Genomic DNA, 12,616 nt, shown 5'->3' with positions numbered 1-12,616 from the left:
CGGGCGCCGGGCATGGAGATTGATTTTCTTCATGCATACGATTGATACGAACGTTTCTCCGCTTTTCTCGTGCAATTTCGAAGTGAATACGCGGATTTTTCGGATTTCATTGTTCTATTTTATTCGGTTGTTTCTTGGGGAGAGATTTGTGCGCAAAATTATGGAGACAGAGTGCAGATCACGTATTGACAATTGCAAGGACGAATTAAATGAGAAATTAAGTTGATGAAGCAAAGATTGACGATGCAAAGACTGTCTAAGGAATGATATTGTTTGTCTGAAGCAGAGTTAGGTTTGTTGAAGTAGCAGAGCTAAAGATAGGAAAGTCCATTTTATGAAAATATCCGACAGAACGGTGAAGACACTTTTTTATCAAAGAAAGTAGTCATTCTCGTATTCTCAATCTGGAGACAATAAATCTGACAAGATCATTCCTTTCACTCAAAAGGACCAAAGGAACAACATTCTCAAACCAGTGAAAACGACGAATCCTTACATTTCCATCAAACTCCATAAACGTTCAAACTTCTCTATCCACCAGAAACACTCTCAAACATTCTCAAACCAGTAAAACGACGAATCCTTACATTTCCATCAAACTCCATAAACGTTGAAACTTCTTTATCGACCAGAAACACTCTCAAACCTTCTCAAACCAGTAAACATGACGAATCCTTACATTTCCATCAAACTCCATAAACGTTCAAACTTCTCTATCCACCTGAAACATTCTCAAACCTTCTCAAACCCGTATAAACGATCCTTCTCACCGATCAACGCTAAATTCGATCTTTCCTATCGATCTATTATATACCATCTGTTCCTGAATCCCTTAACAGTCGGCTGTTACGTATCTCGAGATTGTTCTCCCGTCGGGGGACGAGGAAATCGGCAGAGGTAGCCTTACAACTGGAGATAGAGATAAAGAAAGCGAGCGATACGGCTAGGTGGGGAACGAGAGGAATAGGTAGGAAGCAGAGATACGGAGTGAAACACAAGGAGAGAAAGAAAGTAAAGGAGATGCAAGCTCTTCCGTGTTCGCGCAACCGCTTATGGCTTATACGAGGCGATCGTATATATGCATGCGTCGCTGAAAGGCTATGGTAACGTTGTCTCTTTCCTTACGTAACCATATTAAGGCACCTCCTGGTGACTATAGCCTCGTGACGACGTCATACATCGTCGTCTTCGTGTCCACGATGAATAGGAACAGCGAACGGAGGAGAAGTCGTACGATTTTCTTCTCTCGGATCCTCTTTAATCGTACCGACGTAGATATCGTTACGTTTGAAAATTGACACGTGGCCTCGTGAAAGTCGCGAGGATTCTTCCACTTAGATCATCGTGGTTGTGTAATCAATTGTCGCGTGTACTTTTAGTTACACACGCGTGGAGAGGCTTCTTTTGTTAGGAAAGGCTGAGAAGATCGGAGGGATGAAGCGATGAATCGCGGAGGATCGAGATTAGCCGAGTCATTAATACGCGCCACAACGACACCCGTGAAACGGGATTGCCTTTCAGTTGTCGCTGAGATTCATCGGCGAGTTTTATGGCTAGGTTTTACGGCTTCGGTTTTACTGCCCCGATGGAATTTCTGATTTTTTTCGCCGATGAACGATGCGCGGGGTGGACGGTTCGTGGGGTATTTGGATTAAAACTGGAACGAACATCATTATTTTGGAAGATTTAAGGTCATTCTTAGGAATTTTAAGATTAAATAAATTTTCTCAATTTTGACACAATTTTTTTGAATTTTTACATCATTCTTCTCGATTTTAACATAATTTGTCTGAACTTCAAGATAATTTTTCTTACTCTTAAAATCACTTCTCAATTTTAAAATAACTTTTCTCAATTTTAAAATAACTTCTCAATTTCAACAGAATTTGTCTCAACTTTAAGATAATTTTTCTTACATCTAGCACGACATTTCACAATTTTAACATAATTTTTCTGAATCCCACTCGCACTCGATATTTAATTTCAATTTATTGGTTTATTTACTTGTAGTTTAAGGGTTGTTTTTGAAAAATTCCACATCAGCATACTTATTTTTGATAGACTTATTTTTGAAGTTTAAATTTATAGGAAATTTAGAGTTTTTAATTTCCGACTGAAAGAGCTTCGATCACTCACATCCCACGAAACGTCCCAATTATGTACATACCATCCTTTCTACTTTCATATTTACGATTTTCTATCGCTTTAAAGTTCTTCAACTCGGTTTCAAAATTGTAAAAATCAACTACAAAGATAGACTACACGTTTCTTCAGAAAAACAATATTTGACACACGTAACATATAACTCACACTGTACATTCTCAAACGTGACGCTGCTCGGTACTATATTTCCAAGTTTCATTAGATCACACGTCTAGCTTCCATCGCCCTTCGAATTAAATCCTTAATAGAGTTAGAAAACCGTTGGTTCTGTGCCGTTCAAACGTTAACCATGAATTATTGCAAAAGCTCGATGAAAGTTAAGAAAGTGGAGAACTAAACTGTGAAGAAGTTAGCAGCGGTGCGTGTCGCGTCCACGTGTTACACCTATTTTGTTAAAATCAACTGTGTAACGTGCTGGTACGTCGTAACCGCTTAACTAGTTGGGCAAACTCTGAATAATTAATCCGGCCGTAAGTTCTGCGTGTTATTCCCAATGTCAAGCGGAAAGAGTTCTTAACGCTTCCAAGTTGTGCCTTTCGTGTCCAACTTCACTGCGACACGGTAAACATGGGACGCTTTTTTAATTCACGCGTAATCAAAGGCTTGTAGATTTCAAAAAGTGTCGTTGCACGAGTTATCGAACTTCTGAAATTTCTCAATCAGACTCGTTAGTATTTTACGTTGTTGCAAAATTTTTTTTTAATTTAGTAACACTCCAGAAGAAATTCTGTGAGGAACTGTACAATTTTGTCTAAGTTAATCTGAACGATTGAACATAAATAAATATTTGGAAAATGAGATAGAAGAAAATTAAGACACAGAGGAAGCACAACGTGTCTCCATAGAAGAAACCTCTCTCAGAGTGTCTCTATAAAATGTCACCTAACATAACCTAAAGGATTCCCAAAATTCGTGTTAAATAACCACAAATGAAAATTTCGATAATAAAAAATTAAGACACTCGGGAAATATAATACAATGTGTCTCCATAGAAAAACCTCTCCCAAAGTGTCTCTATAAAATCTCGCCTAATTTAATCCGAACGGTCCCCAAAAATTTCCATCAAACAACCGTAAATGAAAATTTGGAAAATGAAATAAGTCACAAAGGAAATTCAACGTGCCTTTACAGAGCCGGCGCACTCTTTTCCGCAACTCGTCGTGGTCGTTTCGCAAGCTGTACGTGGACGCAAACAAAATCGTTTCACCGTCGAAAATAGACACGGACCGCTATATATACGAACGACTGAAACCGATCATTGTTAACGCGATCGGTTATCTCTTCGTAACCAGACGAACCGGTCCTCCAACTGTTTCCTCCACCGAATAACTTTTCCTTCTCGCACACACCACCTTTCCTCCGACCTTTTGCTAAATCTCACCGTGCTGCTTCCAGAGCACAAACCTACAGAACCTCGTGTTTCTCTCCTCTCGTTATCTACGCAGAATTACGTCACCACCGTTCGACACCTCCACGACGGCGACGAGTCTGTCGTTTCACCGTGATAAAGACGGTGTTACAGAGAGAAGAGAGGTGTACGCTTCCCAGCAATCGATTCTTCGCTGCGGTGTTCTCCGGTGAACCGGGAAAGCCAAACGTTGGAAACGAAGGATAGAGGAGGAAGAGGAAGAAGAACGAGAGGTAGAGTGAAGAAAGGACGAAAGATTGGATAATAATAATGCATCGAGTGCATCGACCAGTGACCAGAGTCACGACAGGTGCATGATTGACCGTTTCGTGGCTCTCCTCGCCGCTTATATCAAGCCGTTTATCGTTTTCTGCTCGCGACGCGCGTTTCGATCGTTCCGCGAGCGCCGCGTATTTAAGCGTTCGTCACGGAAAATGATTAATGACCGGGGGAATGAGTCACGTGTTTCGGAACGTATCGAAAGTTACGTTGCATAATGCATACGCTCGCATCGGGGGTTTATTGATTGTCGTGGAATTTTCATCCCGGTCGAGACTGCGAAACTTCTGGATTCTGATGATTTTTCTTGCGGACAGGTGTGGAAATGTTAGGAGATGCGTGGGAAAGAAGTGGTATAAGTATTGTCGTATACCTCTCTCCTATCTTTCATTAGTTTTTAGTCATCCTGCCTCCTTTCCTTAACTGTAAACAAATCCGCATCATCCTAACGTTAGTCACCCCGAAACCTAGACCTCCACATCATCCTTTACTCATCGTTGAACCTAGACCTCACCGCCTCTCCCTACATTCACCTCTGAGACCAACCCCTACTCTCGTACTTACCGAACCTATATCTAGAAACCTTTTCCGTCGAAACACCAGATTTCTGTCTAGTGGTCTTCACGCACCGAACGTCACCGTACTGTCTAATAAAGTCGAATAGCTCCCTTATTTCGCCACAGTTTCCGTCAGGCTCTCCTACCGCGTACCTATTGAAAATAATAAACCAACGCAAGGAATCGCGAGCCGCGGAATACAACATAATCGTTGACGGTCAGACTGGATGACGAGAGATAGTTCGACCTGTCTTTTAAATATTGATCGTTGATTTAGCATTTCTCGTGGAGAAATAAATTCAAAGTATCACTTTTTCGGGTGAAGCCTCGTTTCTGAGAAATCCACACTACCGGCCAAAAGTTTGGAACCACCTCCCACTTTTCATCGATATTATATCTGCTGCTAATTTTTTATAGATTTCAAGTTTATCTCAATTCTGCATGTTGGATTATTTCTAACAACACCCTATGGAAATAATCAAGCGAGGACAAAAATGTCTCCGCGTTACTTTAAACAAAGGCACTAAGGCTTCCACCAGATGTGTCTGGTGTCCGTCTTCGAGTCACGCACTGCAAAATGCGATACCATAATGTAAACAGTTCCTAGGTATAAGGAGACCCCAACTTTCTTTTTGGGTGGCCAGATACAGTCCTTTAGAAGATTCAATAGCGTAAAGACGTTTCCTCTGAGTTCGTAAATAAATAGCATATTACAAAGTTAAAACACTATTTTCTTTCGAGTGAGAAAAAATTCTCAAAGTTCCTGACTCTTTTCTGGAAATTTTTGTGCAAATTGCAATACTCGGTGATTCCAAACTTTTGGCCGGTAGTGCATATCGAAACATTCTTTTTCAACTTTTGTATTAAATAGCAATCATTCGACGTGGGAAAATATGATGGAAATTTTGGGTACCATTTTTTCAAGTTAAGCCTCGTTTTTGATAAATCTATTTTGAAACACTTTTTCTCAGCTTGTGCTTTAAGTGGCAATCATTCGACGTGAAAATTGAAATGAAAGTTTTCAGTAGCAGTTTTTCAGGTGAAAACGTTTTGGTGGTCAGACTGCGTGACCAGAAATATCAAAGTTCAACTTGTGTTTTAAGAATTTTCATTCGAATATAAATAAAAAATAGGTTGGAAATATTCAGTATCATTCGGTCAAATGAAGCCTTGATTTTTATGGTCAGACTGGGATAACAAAATGAACGAAATAAATAAAAAAAGAGGAAATACTTCAACTTGTGCTTTAAATAATTAATTGTTAATTTTTCGTTCTTCATAAAAAAATAAATTGAAAACATTCAGTACCATTTTCTCGTACGAAGCCCTGTTTTCGATAAATCAACGTTCAAAATTCATTGGGCGCGTGGTTAAAAAATTTTGACACCAATAAATTCGAATTCCATATTTCCGATACATATTTTCACAACACCCTGTGCACCCGTATGAAATTTTTCTATTCTTCGAAGATAAATCTTATTCGACTAAAAACACTGAGTTCTCCTTTTCTTTCTTGACAAAGAAAGATAGTGGTATTTGCATTAGACGGCTATTACCTCGAGATTAGTCGTAAAATCGAAGACCATTAGGTCCACGTGTGCCGCTAATGCGTGAAATTAGCAGCAGACCCCTAGGTTGCAGCCGAGCACAGCGTACCAAGAATACCTGATACGTGAACTACGTGATTCGCCTGTTTGCCCTTTCGGCCATTGTGTATAACAATTTGAACGAGCACGCCTTCCCCTTTGTACTCGAAACGGCCCATAAACCCAACATCGATAACGCGGCGCTAGCGAAATGCTTCTATTTGTCCTTCGATCGAAACCGAATCCATCGCTAGTTTCTTCTTTCCGAACTGTAATTCCCCCAATGTACCCGATAACGAACGATAAAACGGAGTTCACGGACATCGGTTGCTATCTGATAGCGAGCAGTCTCTGGCGTTGCAAGGACAACGTTCGCCAGGCACGCAGAAGTCGTGAGATCAGATTTATGCAGATGGATAGAGGTTCGATTGATTGTGAAAATGGCTTAAAAATTGTTGAAAATTTTTGTTCGCGGGAGAAAAAGATTAAGGGAGATCGTGAGTGAGAATTGCGCTGTAACGAGGATGTATAGTCGGTGGAAGAAATGTAGAATTCGAATAGAAATCTGAGATGATAAAAGCTCGAAACTTCAGCGAGGACTGCAAGAAAACAATTTTGTGAAAAAATGAATTTTAATATTTTTAATATTATTTTATATTCCTTCTAAGTGTCTCGATCAATCACAGAAAGTTTTATATTACCCGCTACGCTTTGTATTCACCGAAAAAATAATCGTCGAAAATTGCTCAATTTTTCGGCCAATGGAAATACTTAAAAAACAATCACAATTATTCCTCCCTTAAAAAAACGAGCCGAAATCACGCTCCCAAACGGAACGAATCCCCCATCGGAAGATTGTAAATTCGCTCGTTCCCCGTCTGATTCCCCCATCCGTAGAAACGCTTTAATACATCAACGTCTGTCAAAGGTGAAGAAGCGGAAGAAGAGCCGTATCCTGTGAAACCGGAGGTCCTCGACCGTCAAAGTAGAGAAACGAGAGAAGAGAAGGCGCGTTGCGCGCGAAAACCGGTGATTCGCACGTCCCTCGAATGAACGAATCGCGCGTCTCCTCTGGCTTCTTATTCCACGGTGGTCCTCGCACGGAATCCTCGAGTTCAATGCCTCTTTGATGAGCGTTCCCTTCTCCTTACGACGGAACGCAACAACCATCGGACTCTCTGCACATCGTCGCGAACAGTCCTACCGCCTCTTCACCCTCCCACCGCGTTTGCCTCTACAACCCGATCCATCTCGATCCATCGATGAATCGACCGATCAAAAGCCGACAGGTTACCTCGTGTCGAATCTTTCAGTTGACCGATGATCGTTTCGCGGCCGGTCATCCGCGATCACAGCGACGACGACACGTGAAAACGGCGACTACTCGTTATATGCACGGTGACGGATATCCGTAGGCGAGGTATCGTTCGTTGGAGCAGCGCTGTTCAGTCGTTGCCCGTACGGGCAGCGCGTTGGGCCCGCCGGGCGAAAAGAGATCAGCGGGCAACACGCCACGCCTTCTCGGGCAACGGTGAATATATTATGCAGTAACTATCGTTCGTTTTAAGATGGAGAATTATGTTTCGAAGATGTGTAACACAAGCGTTTTTTCCTCAGTCAGTTTTAACGTGTGCGACATCGCTAGCCCGCGGTTTGCCCTCAGCGTTGCCCGCGGGCATCGGCGGGCGCCCTTGCCCGCCCGATGGCCCGCTCTGAACTGCACTGCTCGATAGAGAAGTGTAACGGAGCTAGTGGTTTTATGCAAAAATTCTAGGTAACTTTTACTAACCTAATGTACCCTAATTTCTAGTCAATTTATTAGAAACTCCATCTAGACTATGCAAACGACATTAACCCTTTCGCTGCGGCAAATTTTAGTACGCAAAGCGCGTGGCAGATTCAGAAATTTTACAACGGCCGCAAAATTTTCTTTTTTGGCCGTATCATTTTATCGAATTAACGTGAAAGAGTGCAGAGGATAAAATTAAGGCTTAAATCAACATGGAGGTGCGGCAAAAGGCTCCAAAAGCACAATAACAAATGTTCAAAGCGCCCATAAGCGTGAATAGCAGTGAAAGGGTTAACCATCAAGGAAATCTCTAACACTAACCCCGCGGTGTCGTTTAGCGGATTTGAAGGTAGTTTAAGTAATCAAAATTCCTAGATTTACTACCGCCTATCTCATAAACCCGGAGTTTTCGCAAAAAGCCACGTCATTCGACTCTCTTTGTCATATCAAGGTGCCTCGTTCCGAGATCTATCACCTTGAATAAAATGAAACGAATCCAAAATGACGATTACACGGTATGTACACGAGGATGGTTGTTGCTTTTTTTCCATCCTTCCTCCTCCTCCTCTTCTTCTTCTTGCTTCCCCTCATTCTACTCCCCTCGATGGAGAATCACGGTTGTTCGTAGGTGAAACTGCGTCGAATAACTTCCCGTTGATAATCATCGTGAGAGAAGGTGGGGCAAATTTATGTGCGTCGGCTCGAACTGGCTGCGTGCAGGTGGAAAATCAGCGAGGCCCGACGATAGCGCGCGTTATATAACACACCGTGGCTATTTTCAACTGTCGAAGAAATTTATGCGGATACTATTTTTGTCACCCGATCCTGGATTGTATTGTGTCCTTTTCTTTTTTTTCTCTTCGCTTCTCGTCGTTTTGGCTTGGCGGTTGTTGTTATTGCTGTTTGAGCGAGAGTTGGAATGCAACGAGGTGAAAACAGGATTGGTGAAATTGAGAGGGAGAGCGAGATGAATGATTCGTTTTATGGTATACCGAAGTTTATGATCGTGACTTCGAATATGGTTCTTTAGAATTATTTTAGAAATGTTATATCCTTTTCTCCTTGTTGGGTATCCTATGTGCTCATTTTCTGAAATTTCACACCTGAAGATATTCTATATTGTTTATTTTAAATTGGGAATTACCTACACAATATTATCCAAATATACTTAACTTATTTTTCTTTTTTGTTAAGTATCCTAAGTTTTCATTTTCTACATTTTTTCACACGAAGATATTCCACATTATTTATTTTAAATTAGGAATTACCTACACAATGTTATCCAAATATGCTTAAAATAATTTTTGTTTATAGAATACCCTAAGTTTTCATTTCCTGAATTTTTTCTAACGAAGATATTCCACATTATTTATTTTAAATTAGGAATTACCTACACAATGTTATCCAAATATGCCTAAAATAACTTTTTTTTATAGAATACCCTAAGTTTTCATTTCCTGAATTTTTTCACCCGACCATATTCCGCATTACTTATTTCAAACAACAAATTACAAGTGACAATCGCTTCTTCACCCTTAACATACTTAAATAATCGAAAAATTGTCGGATCGCTTAATTATCGTGTCGCGATAAAAATCACCGAACGCAATAATTAAACACGATCATCGTAAACACCCCTGAAAAACGGTGAATACTCGAATGGAAGAGAAGGGTAGAGATATGCAAATGTCCCATGCGCTGAAACGAATCCATCACAGATTACAATTTCGTACATGGCAGTGCGTTTAACCGCGGGGCAAGAAATTAATATTAATCGAGCATCGGGCGTTAAATGAAAAATAATTGCCCGTAAATCTTATTTAACGGGGACGACTTAATTCAACCGGACTTTCTCTTTCGCCTGGGATCTTGGCCGCGTACAACTTTAGCCCGTAACATCCTGCCAGATAACAATCGGTAAACCAGAGACAGACGGAAAGAGAGAAGGAGAGCGAGTGAATTTATGCGGGGGCATAGTCGAGGTGCGTTCAAGTGGGTGGAAAATCAGGGCCGGTGGGTGGTACGACCGATAATTCACGTCGACCGACATAGAACGAGGGGCGACTTTGCCCTTCAATTTTTTCGGGGAGCCAACCGTGAGAATTAGCAGATAAAGGTGACGCGATACCGTGCGATTTACGGCCAATTTGTGGGAACAGAAGTCCCTAATTCTCGTCCCACCAGATGGAAACATCGGACGGATACGTAAGAACGATTTAAAACAAGCGACGGAGTCCTCCGGTGGATTTCATTCCTTTCGAAGACGGATTCGAAATTTTTTGGAACTTTTGTCAACTGCTTTACACGGGGGAAAAAGTGTTTTGTATGTGATACGATAGAAATTTAAGGGATGAGATGTATTTGATCTCTTCAGAGACGATTTTTTTTAACCCTTTGACTGCTATGGGCCACACTGGTAGCCTTTGCTGGACGCATATTTGCGCCCGGCGAAGGCTTTGGTTGTTTACTATTGTCTCATATGTATGTTCGGTAATTGTTTCTATCGTATATGTCCAACACTCGCAGAAACCACATACCTCGTTGCTTAGCAACAAGAAAAAACAAAATCTTGTTTATTTCGTTAGTTATTTTCTGTATCTTAAACTCGTTTCATCTGTAGCCATACAGTTGTTAGTACGCCGCCGACGAGATCCATACTGCGCGAAAAACTTTTCAGTCCCCAGCCACCGCATCCGCGGGTCTCTGTATCTTAAACTCGTTTCATCTGTAGCCATACAGTTGTTAGTACGCCGCCGACGAGATCTATACTGCGCGAAAAACTTTTCAGTCCCCAGCCACCGCATCCGCGGACCGCATGCCTCTCACGCGAAGCGCTTCAACTTAGAACAGCTAGCAGTCAAAGGGTTAATTAAATAAAAATGTTGATCTTCGGTTAATTGTCAGATTTTTTCTAACATAAATATTGGAATTTTTTAAAATTCTAGACGTATACGTACACTGTCTTTTCGCAATTATCGGGACACCCGTTATGTTCGTAAAATGCACTCGTAAATGCGCTCAAAAATGCACGTTCTTCTTAGTACATTAGGAGTGTTACGGGATTAGTTATAGTTTTCCTATAGCGTTGAAACAAAGTTAAAAAGTCAAAGATAAATATCGGTATAAGTTGAATTCTTGGCACTCTCATATTTCGCACGACTCAAAGAAGAACTTCTTTTTTTAACGAAAATTCCTTTTTTCAGAACTTATGACACAGAAAGTGACCGTAAGTATAACAATTCTAACCTCAATTTTTTCAATTAAAGAACGTCGCAGATCGTATCTAGATTCCAATTGTATTAGGTTGGTGCAAAAATAACTGCGGTTTTCGCCACTACACACTTGAGTTATCAGTCCGGAGTGAGTTGTTTTGTAACTACGTTCATGTAGTATACCATTTCAAAGCGCGAAGTTGGCTCTATCGATGTATGTCTGTGACTTGTTTCCGACTGTTTATTTGTAGCTGTATTTGGTCAGCAAAGTAAAGATGGGAAAAAAGCAAATTCAAGCGATATTATTGTACGAGTGTAAACTGGGACGTTATAATTTTCTGAAACCTGGCGTAGCCAGGCAAAATGCATAAAAAGTTGAAAGATTTATGTCCGATACTGGTCAATCTAAAGGGACCTATTCTATTGCACGACAACGCCCGACCTCGATGAACTAGGATACGAAACCTTGCCTCTCCGACGGATTATCATCTTTTCAATCATCTGGAAAACTTTCTGCAAGAGAAGAACTTGAAAACTCAAGCAGCAGCCGAAAACGCATTTGAAGAGTTCATCGACTCTAGAACACCAGAATTCTATAATACTGGAATAAAGAAACTTGTATTACGTTGGCAGAAATGCATAGAATCGATAACTTCATTTTAACCAAAGATATATTATTTTAACGTTCACACTTCAAAACCGCAATTATTTTTACACCAACCTAATATATTACACCTACTTGTACAGCATATACGACTGCAATAAACAAGAAACACCGAATGGTTTCGATTTAATCACCCGTCAATTTCTATTCAAACCTCCGCGCGACACTTCGACAAAAATCCCGAAAGCAACATTCCACGTCGCGCGTACTTGATCGTTTTGCACAGGAGTGACGTGTGACATGTGTCGCAGAAGGGCTCCATTCATTTCGAATGGCGCACGTTCAATGCAACCCAACCCGACGACCCTTCCATCTTTTCGCCACGCTCTAAGTACTTTCAGCCTCTTTCGCCACCCCTCGTCGCTCTTATTTTCTCATTTTCACGATCTCGTGCTTTCCCGCGCGAACAGCCGCGCCTTTGCACGGATCATTACGTTCCATCGAGTAACTCTTCATCCATCATCGTGACGGCAGATTTTAAGAGATTAGAGAGCCGCGATTATCACCGATATTACTTCGTGTCATCGACGACGTTAAAACGCGCGAAAGAATTCTATTGCGTTCCTCCGGAGACCGGGAAACACATCTTTGGCCTTCTTCGTACAATCGTCTCTTCCTCGAAGAAACAGTTTTCTGAACGAATGGAATCAATATTAAGTATTGTTTGCAAGGTTTCTAATATAATATAATTGTAGAAATCGACGGAAAAATTTTGAAGGACCCAAACGGGAATCGAACCTAGGACCTTCGGCTTAGCAAGCCGAGGCTTTGCGCGCTACGCCAACCACTCCCTCTGTATTCTCCCATAGAAGTTTCCTATTTGAGTTTGGAGGCCCCGATACTACATAATATTTTCACTTCTACTGAATATTCAAAGTTTGCAAGGTAAGGGGTTAATGTTTGCAAGGTTTCTAATATAATATAATTGTAGAAATCGACGGAAAAATTTTGAAGGACC

This window comes from Habropoda laboriosa, unplaced genomic scaffold, assembly GCF_001263275.1.
Source record: "Habropoda laboriosa isolate 0110345459 unplaced genomic scaffold, ASM126327v1 scaffold104, whole genome shotgun sequence".
NCBI lineage: Eukaryota > Metazoa > Arthropoda > Insecta > Hymenoptera > Apidae > Habropoda > Habropoda laboriosa.
Note: the sequence above shows the minus strand (reverse complement) of the source record.